This window comes from Oenanthe melanoleuca, chromosome 4 (genome assembly GCF_029582105.1).
Source record: "Oenanthe melanoleuca isolate GR-GAL-2019-014 chromosome 4, OMel1.0, whole genome shotgun sequence".
NCBI classification, from domain to species: domain Eukaryota; kingdom Metazoa; phylum Chordata; class Aves; order Passeriformes; family Muscicapidae; genus Oenanthe; species Oenanthe melanoleuca.
The window spans coordinates 50,324,699-50,337,260 of record NC_079337.1 but is presented as its reverse complement, the minus strand read 5'-3'; the positions used below and the strand labels follow the sequence as shown (position 1 = coordinate 50,337,260).

The following is a 12,562-nucleotide window of genomic DNA, read 5'->3' as shown; positions in this document are numbered from 1 at the left end:
GAAATGTATTTTATAAAACACGACTATTTCACTGTTCTCCTCTTTTTGGCTCTGATCTAAAGTTTTATGAAGTCAGAGACTGACTTCATTGTATTTTCATTTGCCCATAAACAACAAAATAAATTAATACATGTCAGTGTACAGATTTTTGATAATCAAACAAATAATGGGTTTTCTAAATCAATTGTGATAGGTGGCTACATGCAAGAAGGGTGGTGTATTTTTTTGTTATAGAATGAATTAATTAGTTTGGCTAAATACATGTTAGTTTTTCAGAGATTATTAAAATATTGAATAATCGTTCTTGGGGTTTTGTCTTATCTGAGATAGATGTGTCAACCCATTAAAACTATGTTATTTTTCATGGGAAGATATTTCCAAATCTAGTATATATTACTGAAGAAAGTCTACAGCAGTCTACATATGCTTAAAGTGTATATCCCAATAGCAAAAAAAATAAAAATTACTAAAAAGGAAGATAGTATTTTCCATCTAAAGATATATTAAGTTATGTATATTTATACATTTGCATTTATATATTCTCCTTGGTTGTTTATATTAATATGTTTGTTTACATTTCATTTTTCTGGGGATGTGGTAGGGGGGAAAAGTGATAATGGTATTGCTGGAAAAAATATCAGAAAAAAGCTTATAGAGTTTGTACCTAGATTGGGCTGATTATTTTATTGTCTGTCTCATAGTGAGATTTTGTGGATAGGATAATACAATTTGTCAATTCCCTTGGACATCCAGCAATGTAGAGAATTTGTAGAACTTCTGAGTTCAGAAAGTATTTTAACATGAGGTGTGCCTGATCCACGCTGGAGAAACTGTAGAATCCCAAAAATATAATTTTTAATGCATTTGGTAGCCAATGAAAAAGAAAATAACACTAACTGAAGTGCAATTGAAAATGAAAAGTGCTTGAGCACTTATGAGTGTCATAAGTTTAAACAAAATAATTTAAGTTTTTGTGCTGATGCAAAACCAGGAATTTTATACTAATAACTACAATATTTTAGATGCTTTTAAAAAATAATTTATTTTATATATGGTAGAATGAATTTCTTGGATTTGATTTTGAAAATAGTATTCTAAAATCAATAGATAGAAAAATAGAGGTAGATAAATACATTAGTTCATGGTGAATGAAAAAAAAGAATTTCAGTAAAAAAAATTTCCATGGCAAGATGCATAGAATCAGTGTTTCCTCCTCCTTTACAAAACCTTGAACAGAGACCTTTAAAAGGTGGGTGATATTGTGGTGAAAATTATACTCTACAGACTTCTGGATTTTGCTGTCACATTTTAAAGACAAGATTTCAACAGTAGCATGTCATCTTCCTCCAGAAATTTCTGTTAAAATTAATCTATAAATAATGATGGAACAGGAAGGAATATACTTTTGTTCCTTCATGTATGTAATACCTGATATTTAAGTGAGAGTTTTCTGTCATATCATTCTTAAGTCCACTTGTATTTTAGCTATTGCATTGTTCAAATTCTGATAATATAATCTTCAATATTAATAGATCATTCTGACAGAAATAGAATTGAAGTCTGTCAAGTGTTCATTTGTCACATTTAATTGGAATCTAAGTAATCTGCAGTGTTTGGCTATGTTAGCTTTTAATCAGGATTTATACTGGATTTTGATGAAGATTTTCCATGGAAACAACATTTTGGAAGTGATCTTGGTTATTAATTTTTACTTAAAATATTTACAATTTGATTTCAGTTTGTGTGAAACAATGCAGTTGTAACTAATTGCTTTGGATTTCCTTTCATTTTAGAATTTGGAATAATAATCTCCAGCACAGTACATGAAACTTTCCAATATGTTCCCCTCTGTTTTTTTTCAAGCCTAGATGACTAAGGAAAACAAGTAATCCTTATAGTTAAGGGAAATTTAAGAAGGTTCAGTTCACAAGCAGAGTATACAGGGAATTCAGCTTTCTGTTTGCTGTTAAGAGCTGCTTTGCATTTTCTCAGTTGAGAATAAAACACTGGAAAATTGGAAAAAAGGGGTAAGGGGGTTGATTTTCCTAGAACACGATGTACATTGCCCACCAGCCTACATGACTGTCAGATGTAGATTGAAGTTTTATTCTGCTGATTAGCTGTGGTGTCAGATGTGGGAGAAAAAAAAAAAAAAAAGAAAAAAGGAAAGAAAAAAGAAATGTTAGCAGATTGACTGTGAAAATTCAGTATGCAAAGATCTTGTTAATTAGTAAAATCTGCAGAACCAAAAGTAACTTCTGAGTTAATTTATCCCCTGCCCTTGGAGCTTTCCTTACAAGGAAATTCTGCTCATATGTGCAGCCTTCACTGATTTTGCTGTTAGAATGGTACTGTCTTAATGTAAATTGCACAATAATTTTCTGAAGAACATTTCCATTACATTCATATTTGTATATCAAGGGCAAATACATTACCATGGTAAATTAGTTTCCTGGTCTTTTGTCATAGCTTTCTTGTTCTGGCCATGACTAACACAGCATCTCAGAGGAAAATCTTAAAAAACTCTGAGACAGAATCTTCCAGAATTACCTCTTCTCCTGACTCCAACAGTTAATAGTCTGCATGTGATTTTCTAAATAATAATAATAGTAGTACTAAAAACCCACTAATTTACCACAAGCCAAGTTACTGGCCTGAAGGATGTCTTTCAACAGTGAAATCCTATGAAGGCTGCCAAAATTGGTTTGGTTTTGTTTTTTTATAACTCTTATTTGACTATTTTAATGACTGTTCCTTTTTTTTCATTATGAGAAGTAGTGTGGAAGCATCCCATTTTAGTTTTTATATATATGGATTATTATGTTTAGGTATAATTTACCTTTCCTCTGAATTATAAATCTTTCTAGATTCTATTTCTTCTAGCAAACGTAGGGATAGTAGAAGATGTATTCTCACAATTTGAGGAATGGACAAGACAGCCTTTTCATACTAATTCTTATGTTATTAATTACAGATATGATCTTAAACAGAGCTTTCATTGTTCTGTTAAATTTCCCTCCACCTGGTTCTATTAGGTCTCTCAATTTTTTTCCAACTCTCAGAAATATTTCATTATATTCCTTCTCACTACCCCCTGGCTTCTCCATACCTACAGTTTATTTATGCATGTAGTGACCTAATCAGTTTTATTTTTTTTCTTTTAATTGGCTAGAGGACCTATAGTGGTGAAACTGCAGCACTGCAGGTTAGGGCTTGTACGATCTTCCCTGGAGATTTGTTTCCATGCAGTCCTAATTAAACTGTTTGACACACCTGAGATATCTGCCTTAAAGCTAGCTCAGGTACTTCTACGTGAACACATCTTTGATCTGCAGCACAGAATTTTAAGTTAGCCCCTGTTTCAATATCAAATAGGGTTGGAGAAGAGCAGTCATCTCTGTGAAAGGAGGAAAATAAAGGAATGGTTTACAGCTTCCATTTTTGCAGGGGGAAATGGAGTAAAGAAAGATTAAGTGACATGTCTGAAGTCACAGATAAAGTAAGGAGCAGAGCTTAAAAAGGAGCTCAGAATTTTTGTGATTCAGTTACTTGACTCCCACAAAGAAATCAGTAGATAAATTACTCTCTGACTGACACATGAAGAAATAAAAGCCAGGAAAGAGAAGTGCATTACCTTGGTTCATACAGTCTGATAATATGCTCTGTTTTCAATGACAATTTTAGATTTAGACTGCAAGTTCCACCATCAGTATAGAGAAGGGCTTCATTATGCAAGAAATCACGGCTTGAAAATGTAAAGTGAATTTTTTCAATTAATAAATGAAATTAATTTTATCTATAAGAACATTCTCTCACTTTTACTTGTGAAATATATTTTTAATCTGTTCTCTGGACCAAAGTGGGAAGAAAAGAATCCACTAATTTAGTGGAGCCATGTTTACAGTCTATTTTCTTTTAGCTTTTTTAGTGCAAATAACACAGCTTAATGTTCTTGAAGACTTAACTGTCCTTATTGTATAATGGCAAACAGACACTCATTGACTTATTTCAGAAAATGACTGCATTTTTGCAGTTCCCATTATTTTCAAATGTTCTTTCCTCTTGAATTCAGGTCCTAAAATTGCATGAGAATAATTTTGCTTTAAAATTGTATCCTGAAAATGTTGATGTAAGTAGTCCGTCTGAGAGGCTGAGTCAGTAAAAGTTTTCAATACACTGATTACACAGTTCCTTTTTTTTCTTTTTTTGGTTGGTTTCTTTTCCTTCTATCATGGCTGCTACATCTACTTTTTCTTAAATACCATTCCGCAAGCGTGAACACACAATACAAGAAAGTGCTGCAAAAAAATTATTATATAATACAAATACATAAGAATTCTTGCCCTTTTTCCTGAAGAATCTTAACCTATAATTAAGCACATGATGAATTTTGAATTCTGTAACACTAGCAACATACAAGGGTAATGTTTTGGAGCACATGCATATTCAGTGATGAATTATATCTTGCACCAGTTTTTTTTTTTTTTGAGAATGCAGCATTCTGATAAGATCTGTGAAAAGACATTTTTCAAGAGAGGAAAAAAAAAAAAGAGCCCAGCTTGTAAGACAGAAGACAAACTGTGCAGGAATCCCTGATACACTAGTGCAGTCTTATGTAAGGCAGGGAACCTGGCTGGGAAGAACATTGGCTGCTTTTCTCCTTGATTTAATTTCTAGTCTTTTACTGTGTTCCTTTAGATGACCTTACCCCATATGTCTATGAATTTTTTCAATAGAAGAATAAGTTTGATAACCTATATGCACATTAATACTTTAAGTTTCAAAACTATATTGTTCCTGTTCTCTAAGAATTACTTGTATTTTGAAGCGTTATGTATACATATTTGTAATAGAAATGAGGGAAATAGACTTTGTGTAAAATTCCTAGTGCTGATATATATCTTTACATATACATTTATTTTATTAAGTCAATAATTTACCACACAAAGTTGAGAAATTATTTTAGGTTGTCCATTGTATGTCATTGCACTGTTTATTGTATATTAACTACTATTTTATGTTTTCATTGTGCTTCAAATGCACAGTGCAAAGTAAGGCCCCAAATATACACCAGATATGATCAGAAATGGTGTTAATTGAAGACAACAGAAAACCATTTTTTTTACCTCCTCTATTTTCTTGACTGTCCAGACAAATATCAACAACTTCTATGTTCTATTCAAGAACTGTACCTGAGTTTGCTGTGAATGGTTTTCTGCTTGATCAGGGTTGGAACTGCTCAGAGTGCATATGCTTGGATCTGCTGGAATCAAAGGAGGATCACATATTTATGTATTGGAAATCCACTCCCACACATTGGTAGCAAAACAAATTATTCAGCACTTTTCTGATTTTCTGATTAGAATTGTATGTCTCTTCCTGTTCTCTCTGATGCTTTCCCATTGTATTTGTTCTAGCTCTTTTTGTGCTGCAGAGTGAATAGCATATGCCTCTTTTCTGAAAAATCATATATATAGGATTTCTTCCTCCACTCCTGATTTCAGTATTCTGCTCTTAAAAAGAAAACATGCACAGCAATAACTGTTCACTGTTTAAAATAATCTGTTGATACCAGATAACTTGAAATGCCATGCACTAAATCTTTGATACCAGATAACTTGAAATGCCATGCACTAAATCTTTGATTTCTTTTATTACCCTTTAAAAAAGGAACTCCAAGTTTACATTCCACCAGTTTTTAACCAATAATTTGAAAGTGGAGGAACACTTTGGATAACTTTAAGGAGCCATGCGTGCAGTTATATCTGTTAGGATTAAGCAAATGAGGGAAGTGTTTGTATGTACATGTGGGGGTGCACACTTGTACACATCTCAGTGAGTCAGTTCTCACTGCAAATGCTCATGAGATCTAGACAGTTGCAGTTATATAACCTGCCTCATCTATGAATTTCAAATCAATTCACTGAGGTGGATATGAAGGAAAATACTAAACTGACAAGTGGAGGAAGGAAATGATCAGAAAGTAAAGCAGTATGTCCACTGTCACGCTGTGAATTGATCCAAAAATTGTGCACCCCTCAAAAAGTAATAATTTGAACATCACTTCCAGTTTGATGAAGGTTTTGCAACTGACTTAGTGAAGTTAGGCTTTAGTCCAAGTCTTCCGTGCCAGCTGCTAGCTCAGGCAGCCTCCCACTGATGCAGATTGCAGAACTCCCTTTGATACTGTCACAGTCCTCAATGTAGATGGAAGGCAAAATGCATTCCAAAATTTACAGACTCAAGGAAGAACAGACATCTGTTCTATGAATGGAATATTTAGCAACCTTTGCATCCAAGGCAGGCTCTTTCCTGAAAAAAATCTAATGCAAAGATTCAACGGAAATTTATTTTTCCTCTGTTCCAATGAGTCCTTTCAACACACTGTATTTCCCAGTTGGCTTTATTTAATGACAGATTCTTCTGTTTCCTGGACAACATTACATCTTTCTATCCCTTCAAAACTTCAAATATAATAAAGATTCAAAACAAGTGCTTTATAGGGGTATCTTAATTGTAGTGAAAAATACTTTTTCCTCTATATGTGGGAAATCTAGGTAATGCATAGGGTCAGACCAAAGATCATCTTGTGGCCAAAATAGAGTTCTCAGGTAAAAATATAGCATCAAATAAACTGATTTGTTTTCTGAGTAGTCTTTATACATCAACAATTGGGAATTCTGATTCCCTGAGCCACATAATGTGCATTTAGTAATCTTTCTGGATTTACATATTCAAATTTGTCCATTTTCCATTGCATGCAACTATTAATATCTCTTTTTCCCAATGAGGTTTTCAAAGTGATTGTGTGTCCCATTAGTCTTGGGTTGGGCAAAGGAAAAATAAACTTCCTAGCCTTCCCTCTAAAGGAAAAGTACATAGGAATTTTTAATGAGAATGTGTTGATTTGAACCCATACTGAAATTTGCTGTTGTATAAGAAGTCCTTTATTCAGTTATTGTTTCGAAAGGTTTAAACCTCAAAGGTTAAAGGGAAGTGTGAGTATCTCTTATGTATTTTAGCAAATATAAATGTTAGTTTAGTATGCCAAAATCTACAGAATGGTATTTAAAGGAATTAGAAACTCCAGTATGATATATGTCATCTGTAGTTCTGAAAGTTCTGTTTTACATTTACTGATTTTCAGAAAAACAGAACAGTTTCTATGATGACAAGCAGATTTAAACACAAGCATAATATGAATTCAGGCATTTGAGTATTTCTGAACATTACTACAGTATCACCTATATTGCTTTTTTTTCTTTAACAGCAACAAAGCATTCAATGTGAATGCCAACTGGAATGTCTTGAATGAGTAAATAAACAGCCATGAAATAGAACAAGACATACATTAGAATTTTTAAGAAATTTCTTCAGTTTATTAGTACAGTAACTTAATATTTCAGGGCTTCTTGACTTGTTTGGGCAAGGAACAATAACAACAAAACCCCCACTACCAAAAAAGCCAGAGGTTTTATGCTCCAACACAATTTTTGTGCACAGATAAAAGCAAAAGAAAAGTCAGCATTTATTATGTAAGAAAATATATTTTAGTAATCAGTATTTCATAAAGTGCTTTTTTTGTTTTTTTTTTTCTCCCGTAAGTTAGAATAATAAATTTTGTCAATATTAATTGCAAATCTTTTATTGTAGATAACTTACCATTCATGTTTAAAAGACATGTCCATCCTTTATGCAACTTTTAAGAAAGGAAAAAGGCATCTCTCAATAAATTAATTTAAAAAATATTGTTTTGATGGAGTATTCAAATCTGTACTTTTTCTTACACGTAAAATAGGAAATTAAGACATAAATGTAAGATTCCATTTGGATAAGAGGAAAAGTAAAATGTAAAGATAGTGAAGGAAGAACAGTATTCATAAATAATTTATACTGATTATCATGTGCTCTCTTACTATCAAACGTGCCCATACAAGCTCCACCAACTTGCTTGTTTTAACCTGGATTTTAGCTGTATCTAAGGAACAAATCAACCCTGAAGATCCCTGCAGGGACACTTGTTCTTTTACTAAGCCATCTGCATTATTTCATCAGAAAGAGAAGAAAAATCGATGTGTATCATATCTAAAAATGCATGTAAACAAGACATAAGACTATGTCTTGTTCCAAAGTGTTAGTTTTCTCCCCTTATGGTTTTATGGCAGATTTTTCTTGATCCAAGGATTTTTCTGTCTTTTTCTGAAACTGTAATAGTGTTATAAAGACCAGTAGTGTCCATAGAGAGATTTCTGGGAAAAGGCTTTTAAAATTAAATCTCATGAATTCAAAAAGTGTGTGGCATTTGTATCCTGCTGTCCTACTGTCTTTAAATTATTTCAGCTGCACAGTCAGTGGTTTTCTTATGTAGTTGTTCTGCTCAGATTAATTCATATTTTCTTTGAAGGGGAAAATCTGACCCTTCTTGGGGCAGTGCAATGATATTCACATCATCATGAGATATTAAGGTAATATTATCAGTGGAATATGACATTGCAAACTTTTATTATGAAGAGAAGGCTAAGAGAATTGATGTAATTTTACCTTCTATTGTTGTCAGTGAATAGCAGAAACTTCTATTCTCTGAGTAGAGAATAGAAACATGTTAGTTTTCTTTAACAAAGTATTTGAGAGATAAAATTATATATGCATGGTATATTATTTTATTAATATCTCTCAATGTCTTATTCTATTAACAGTGGCCATCACTCCCTGCTACTGAGTTAGAAAATTTATGCCAACATTCTTTTCATATTCTGCTATGTATTGCAATAATAATATGGGGATTATTGTAATATATCAGTAGATTTGACAGCTGTGGAAATGTGCTTGTTCTAGCTATCTCATACACAGCCATTATTCAAGTGTGTGAGAGAGCAATAACATAGTTAACTTTGTTTGTTTTATAGGTTTCTGGTGGTTTCTAGGGCTAAGGGGGTTAAATGGACAAAAGAAGAGTTAGCATGAGTATCGCTATTACATATGCTGATTTTTAAAATACAAGAAATCTAAGTGTTTGAGGATGTCTGATTTAATGCTCCACAACATGATTAGTATACTGTATTTTATGCAGTTTCATTATTCACTTAAATTATTTTTGGTAAAAAAAGGGTGGGCAAATGTAGTTAAAATGAGACTTCCTGCTTAATTATAAGTACAAAATGTTTTCTTTCAAGCTTTTTGAAAGCTTGCAATAGCATGATGAAAGAAATTTTGTAATGACATATAAAGCATGTAAGAAAAAAATTAAACAATCCTGGAAAACTAAAAAATGGCGAGTGATCCATTTGACAATATGCAAGGAACCTGCACAGGATGACTCAAGAATCATGGAATCTGCCTGGATGGGTCACATCCTTCCTGAAGCCCTTTTTGTGGTGGTGTACAGAGGTGCAGTGAAGCAGCAGAGGAACAGCATGGACTTTGGTTCCACTCTTAGCCTACTCCAGCTAGCCCTCTCATATTTTAGCAATTAACATTGGCCTGAGAAAAACTGTAAGAAAACCAGGATTTTATAATTTTGACACCATATTATTTTTTCATTTTCTTGGAAGCAATTCTAAAATACTATATTCTGGCCCTAGTTCTCCACTTGGATGACACCAAGGATGAGGGGTAAAGGATGATAGGAAAAAAATCAAATTTAAGCTACATCAAAATGTCTTTATGTCTTTTTTATTAAATATGAGGGACTCAACAGCAGTGTGCAAGGGGCATGAATAGAATTGATTTTTCCCACCCATTTTTATCTTTTATACTGGAAATGGTCATCTCTGCAGAATTAAACTTTGGGAAATAGCAGTGGCATAAGCAGCTGGCTCACAGAGAATGATGAAACAAAACAAAGAGGAGTGCATCCTAGATTTTATAAATGACAATACAGAGGACAGGCTCCAAACTGCCACAGTGCACCATTCCTGACAAAGGATGCTGCTTAGAGGCATAGCTCACTTGCCAGGAGCACAGATATGGAAACTTGAGACAGTCAGATCTAATCTCACAGATAGTAATGGGAAAATGCAGAAAAACCCAAGATGCCCCCAAAGGTTTAGATAAGTGAATATTTTTCTCTTGCTTTTCTTTTCAAAAGGAAACAATTGCCTTTAGCTTTTTAGCAGGTAGAGTCCCACATGCTGTTGTTCATGCTATGAATTTTAAGTGGAAAAACTTTTCCAAAACATAAAGATGTTATCCTGAAGTTTCTTGATAAATGTTATCAAGCATGTTAGTTTAATTGAAGAACTTAAGGAACTTATAAAAATAAAATATTCTCTCTACCACCTCTCCTCTCTGTCTAGTACTGTTGCATTTTCTGTCACATGTAACAGACATTTAGAAGGTTCTTTTTCAGAAGGGCCTAAGCAAACAAACTGTACTGACAAGACAAATTTGTTTATTACTGTGAAGATAAATAGTAAAAGAATTGAATCAAGTTCAGTTCAGTAGTGATAGAAAGTCATTACTCTAGGGTGGCAGTTAACTGGCTTGTATAAAATGAGTTAGCACTTTGAGAATATTGCCTACTGGAGAGATGCTCGTGCCCCCACAAGCATTAACTAGCATCCTGTTGAGACTGTCAGCTCAAGAAAGGGGAGAGCAAAGAACAACTAAGGTAAAAGAATCTGATACAGAGTCCATTACTCTTTGAATAGCAATGTCTGCCAAGTGCTACTTTTTGGGATGGCTTTGTATCATGGGCAGAGTGTTCTGTCTACTCACCTGGCACTTCCTATCAGCATTAGGTTTATGTGGAAAGAGGAAATCTACACAGGGCTGAACTTCAGCAGTAGATTAAAATAATTTCACACATAATTTCCTGAAAATAATGTTAGTTGTTCTTTGTCAAGAAAAGGTGGAAAACAGAATTAAACAAAAAAGTTTTTTTTTCTACTCTTGATTTTCAACCAATTCTGATCTCCTGCTGCAAAAAAATTGTTTTTTCCAAAATTTTGCTGTATTGATTCATTATTTTCTCTCACAAATATTTCTTGAAATTCTCTTGTTAAGTTTCCCAATTCATTTATTACATCTTCAAAAAATAATTCCATCATATTCAAGTATAGAAATTCACATATCTATTCATATAAGTTCATACAATACAGTTTCCAAACATGCCTTGAAAGAGCAATTGAACATTAAGAAATTCCATTAAAAGTGCCTTTTAAAGTGTTTGTTGTTATTTTTCCTATGTTCAGTGACAAAATCTTGGAAGAGTCTCTGTGTTATGCCTCATAATTTGGTGTCAAAATCTCAAAATGTCTTAAGCACCAAGAGGACACTGTGGGACTTTCTTGCATAATCTTTTTTACTAATAATAGCTGCAAATGGACTATCAATTTGCAGCAATTGAACAATAAACTCATTTAGGCAGTCTAAATCTGAGTTATTCTTGCCTTTCCACCCCTCACACAGGACTAAATAATGCTACAATTGCTGCTTCTTTTTCCAGAGGAGCTATACTGCACAAAAGGGATAAAATATTTCAGCATGCAGTATTTCTGAGATACTGCTATAACAAAATAGATTAAAACTTCATTCACAATGCTATAACTGTGTAAAGAAGGGATTTACAACCACTATAAACAGCTAAATGTAGTTCCATCCTTAAGGCCCAATATTTTGCAAATTCTTTTCACTTAACTGGCATTTTATGCTGAGATATCTTGAAAACATTGCAAGTAGTATCTGTTCAACCAGACAGACCATTATTTATGAGTTTCAAATGACAAGATTGTAACTAATGCTATCAGTTGGGGTGTAGAATTGTAGCAAATATCTAAACCTGTTATATTTTATGCTTATTGGATTACAGACAGTTTGAATCAAATACTGTATACTAAATCCTACAAATCTCAAGATGATCACATATATAATAGAATATTACTGTCAGAATTAATTGAAAGGCCCCATAAGAAAAACAGACATTAGATTGACCTCAAAACAAAATATAAACATATACAAATTGCTGATGGTTTTTATTTAACTTGACTTATTTTCATAGCTCTTTCCTTATTTCTGTGCTTCATTCATAGCACTTGAAGGTTGGATCTGTGCATATAACTTTCATAGATGTGAACTCAGAAAACTAATAAATTTGAGCAAGTTGGCACTTCTGTGTGTACAACAAGACACTCCCCTGGGAAACAGAGAAAAAAAATATGTAAAAAGTTGAAATTATTAATAAAGATTATTATAATTGTAAACTTTTTTTACTATGAAACAATGTCAAATTTCTATTAAAAAGGGTCCTTATATTTTTTAATACAGTCTTATTTATGCATTCAGTCAGTTGACATTTTCTCTTTCAACATTATATTAAATTCTGCTGAACTTAGTAAGAGTTGTGATGTTTTGTGACATAAAACATCTGGGAAAATATACAAATATATATACCTTTCAAGCCTCTGATCTCTAAGATACTTATAAAATTATCTCTAACTAAAGAACAAAAAGAATTATTAATTTAGATTTTCCTCAATTTTTTAGTAAGTAAGAGTTTTCGTGAGAGTTTTAGTGTATTTTGCTGAAATCTAAACTTGAATAGACTTTGAAATCTTTGCATTTA

The 12,562-nt window shown here is 32.8% G+C and overlaps 1 protein-coding gene across 3 annotated transcripts in view; it reads left to right on the top strand.

Annotated features, from left to right (window-relative positions):
* The window catches only part of PCDH7 (protocadherin 7), a 252,554-nt gene that overhangs the window by 119,654 nt on the left and 120,338 nt on the right, over window positions 1-12,562 (top strand). The window lies entirely within an intron of this gene.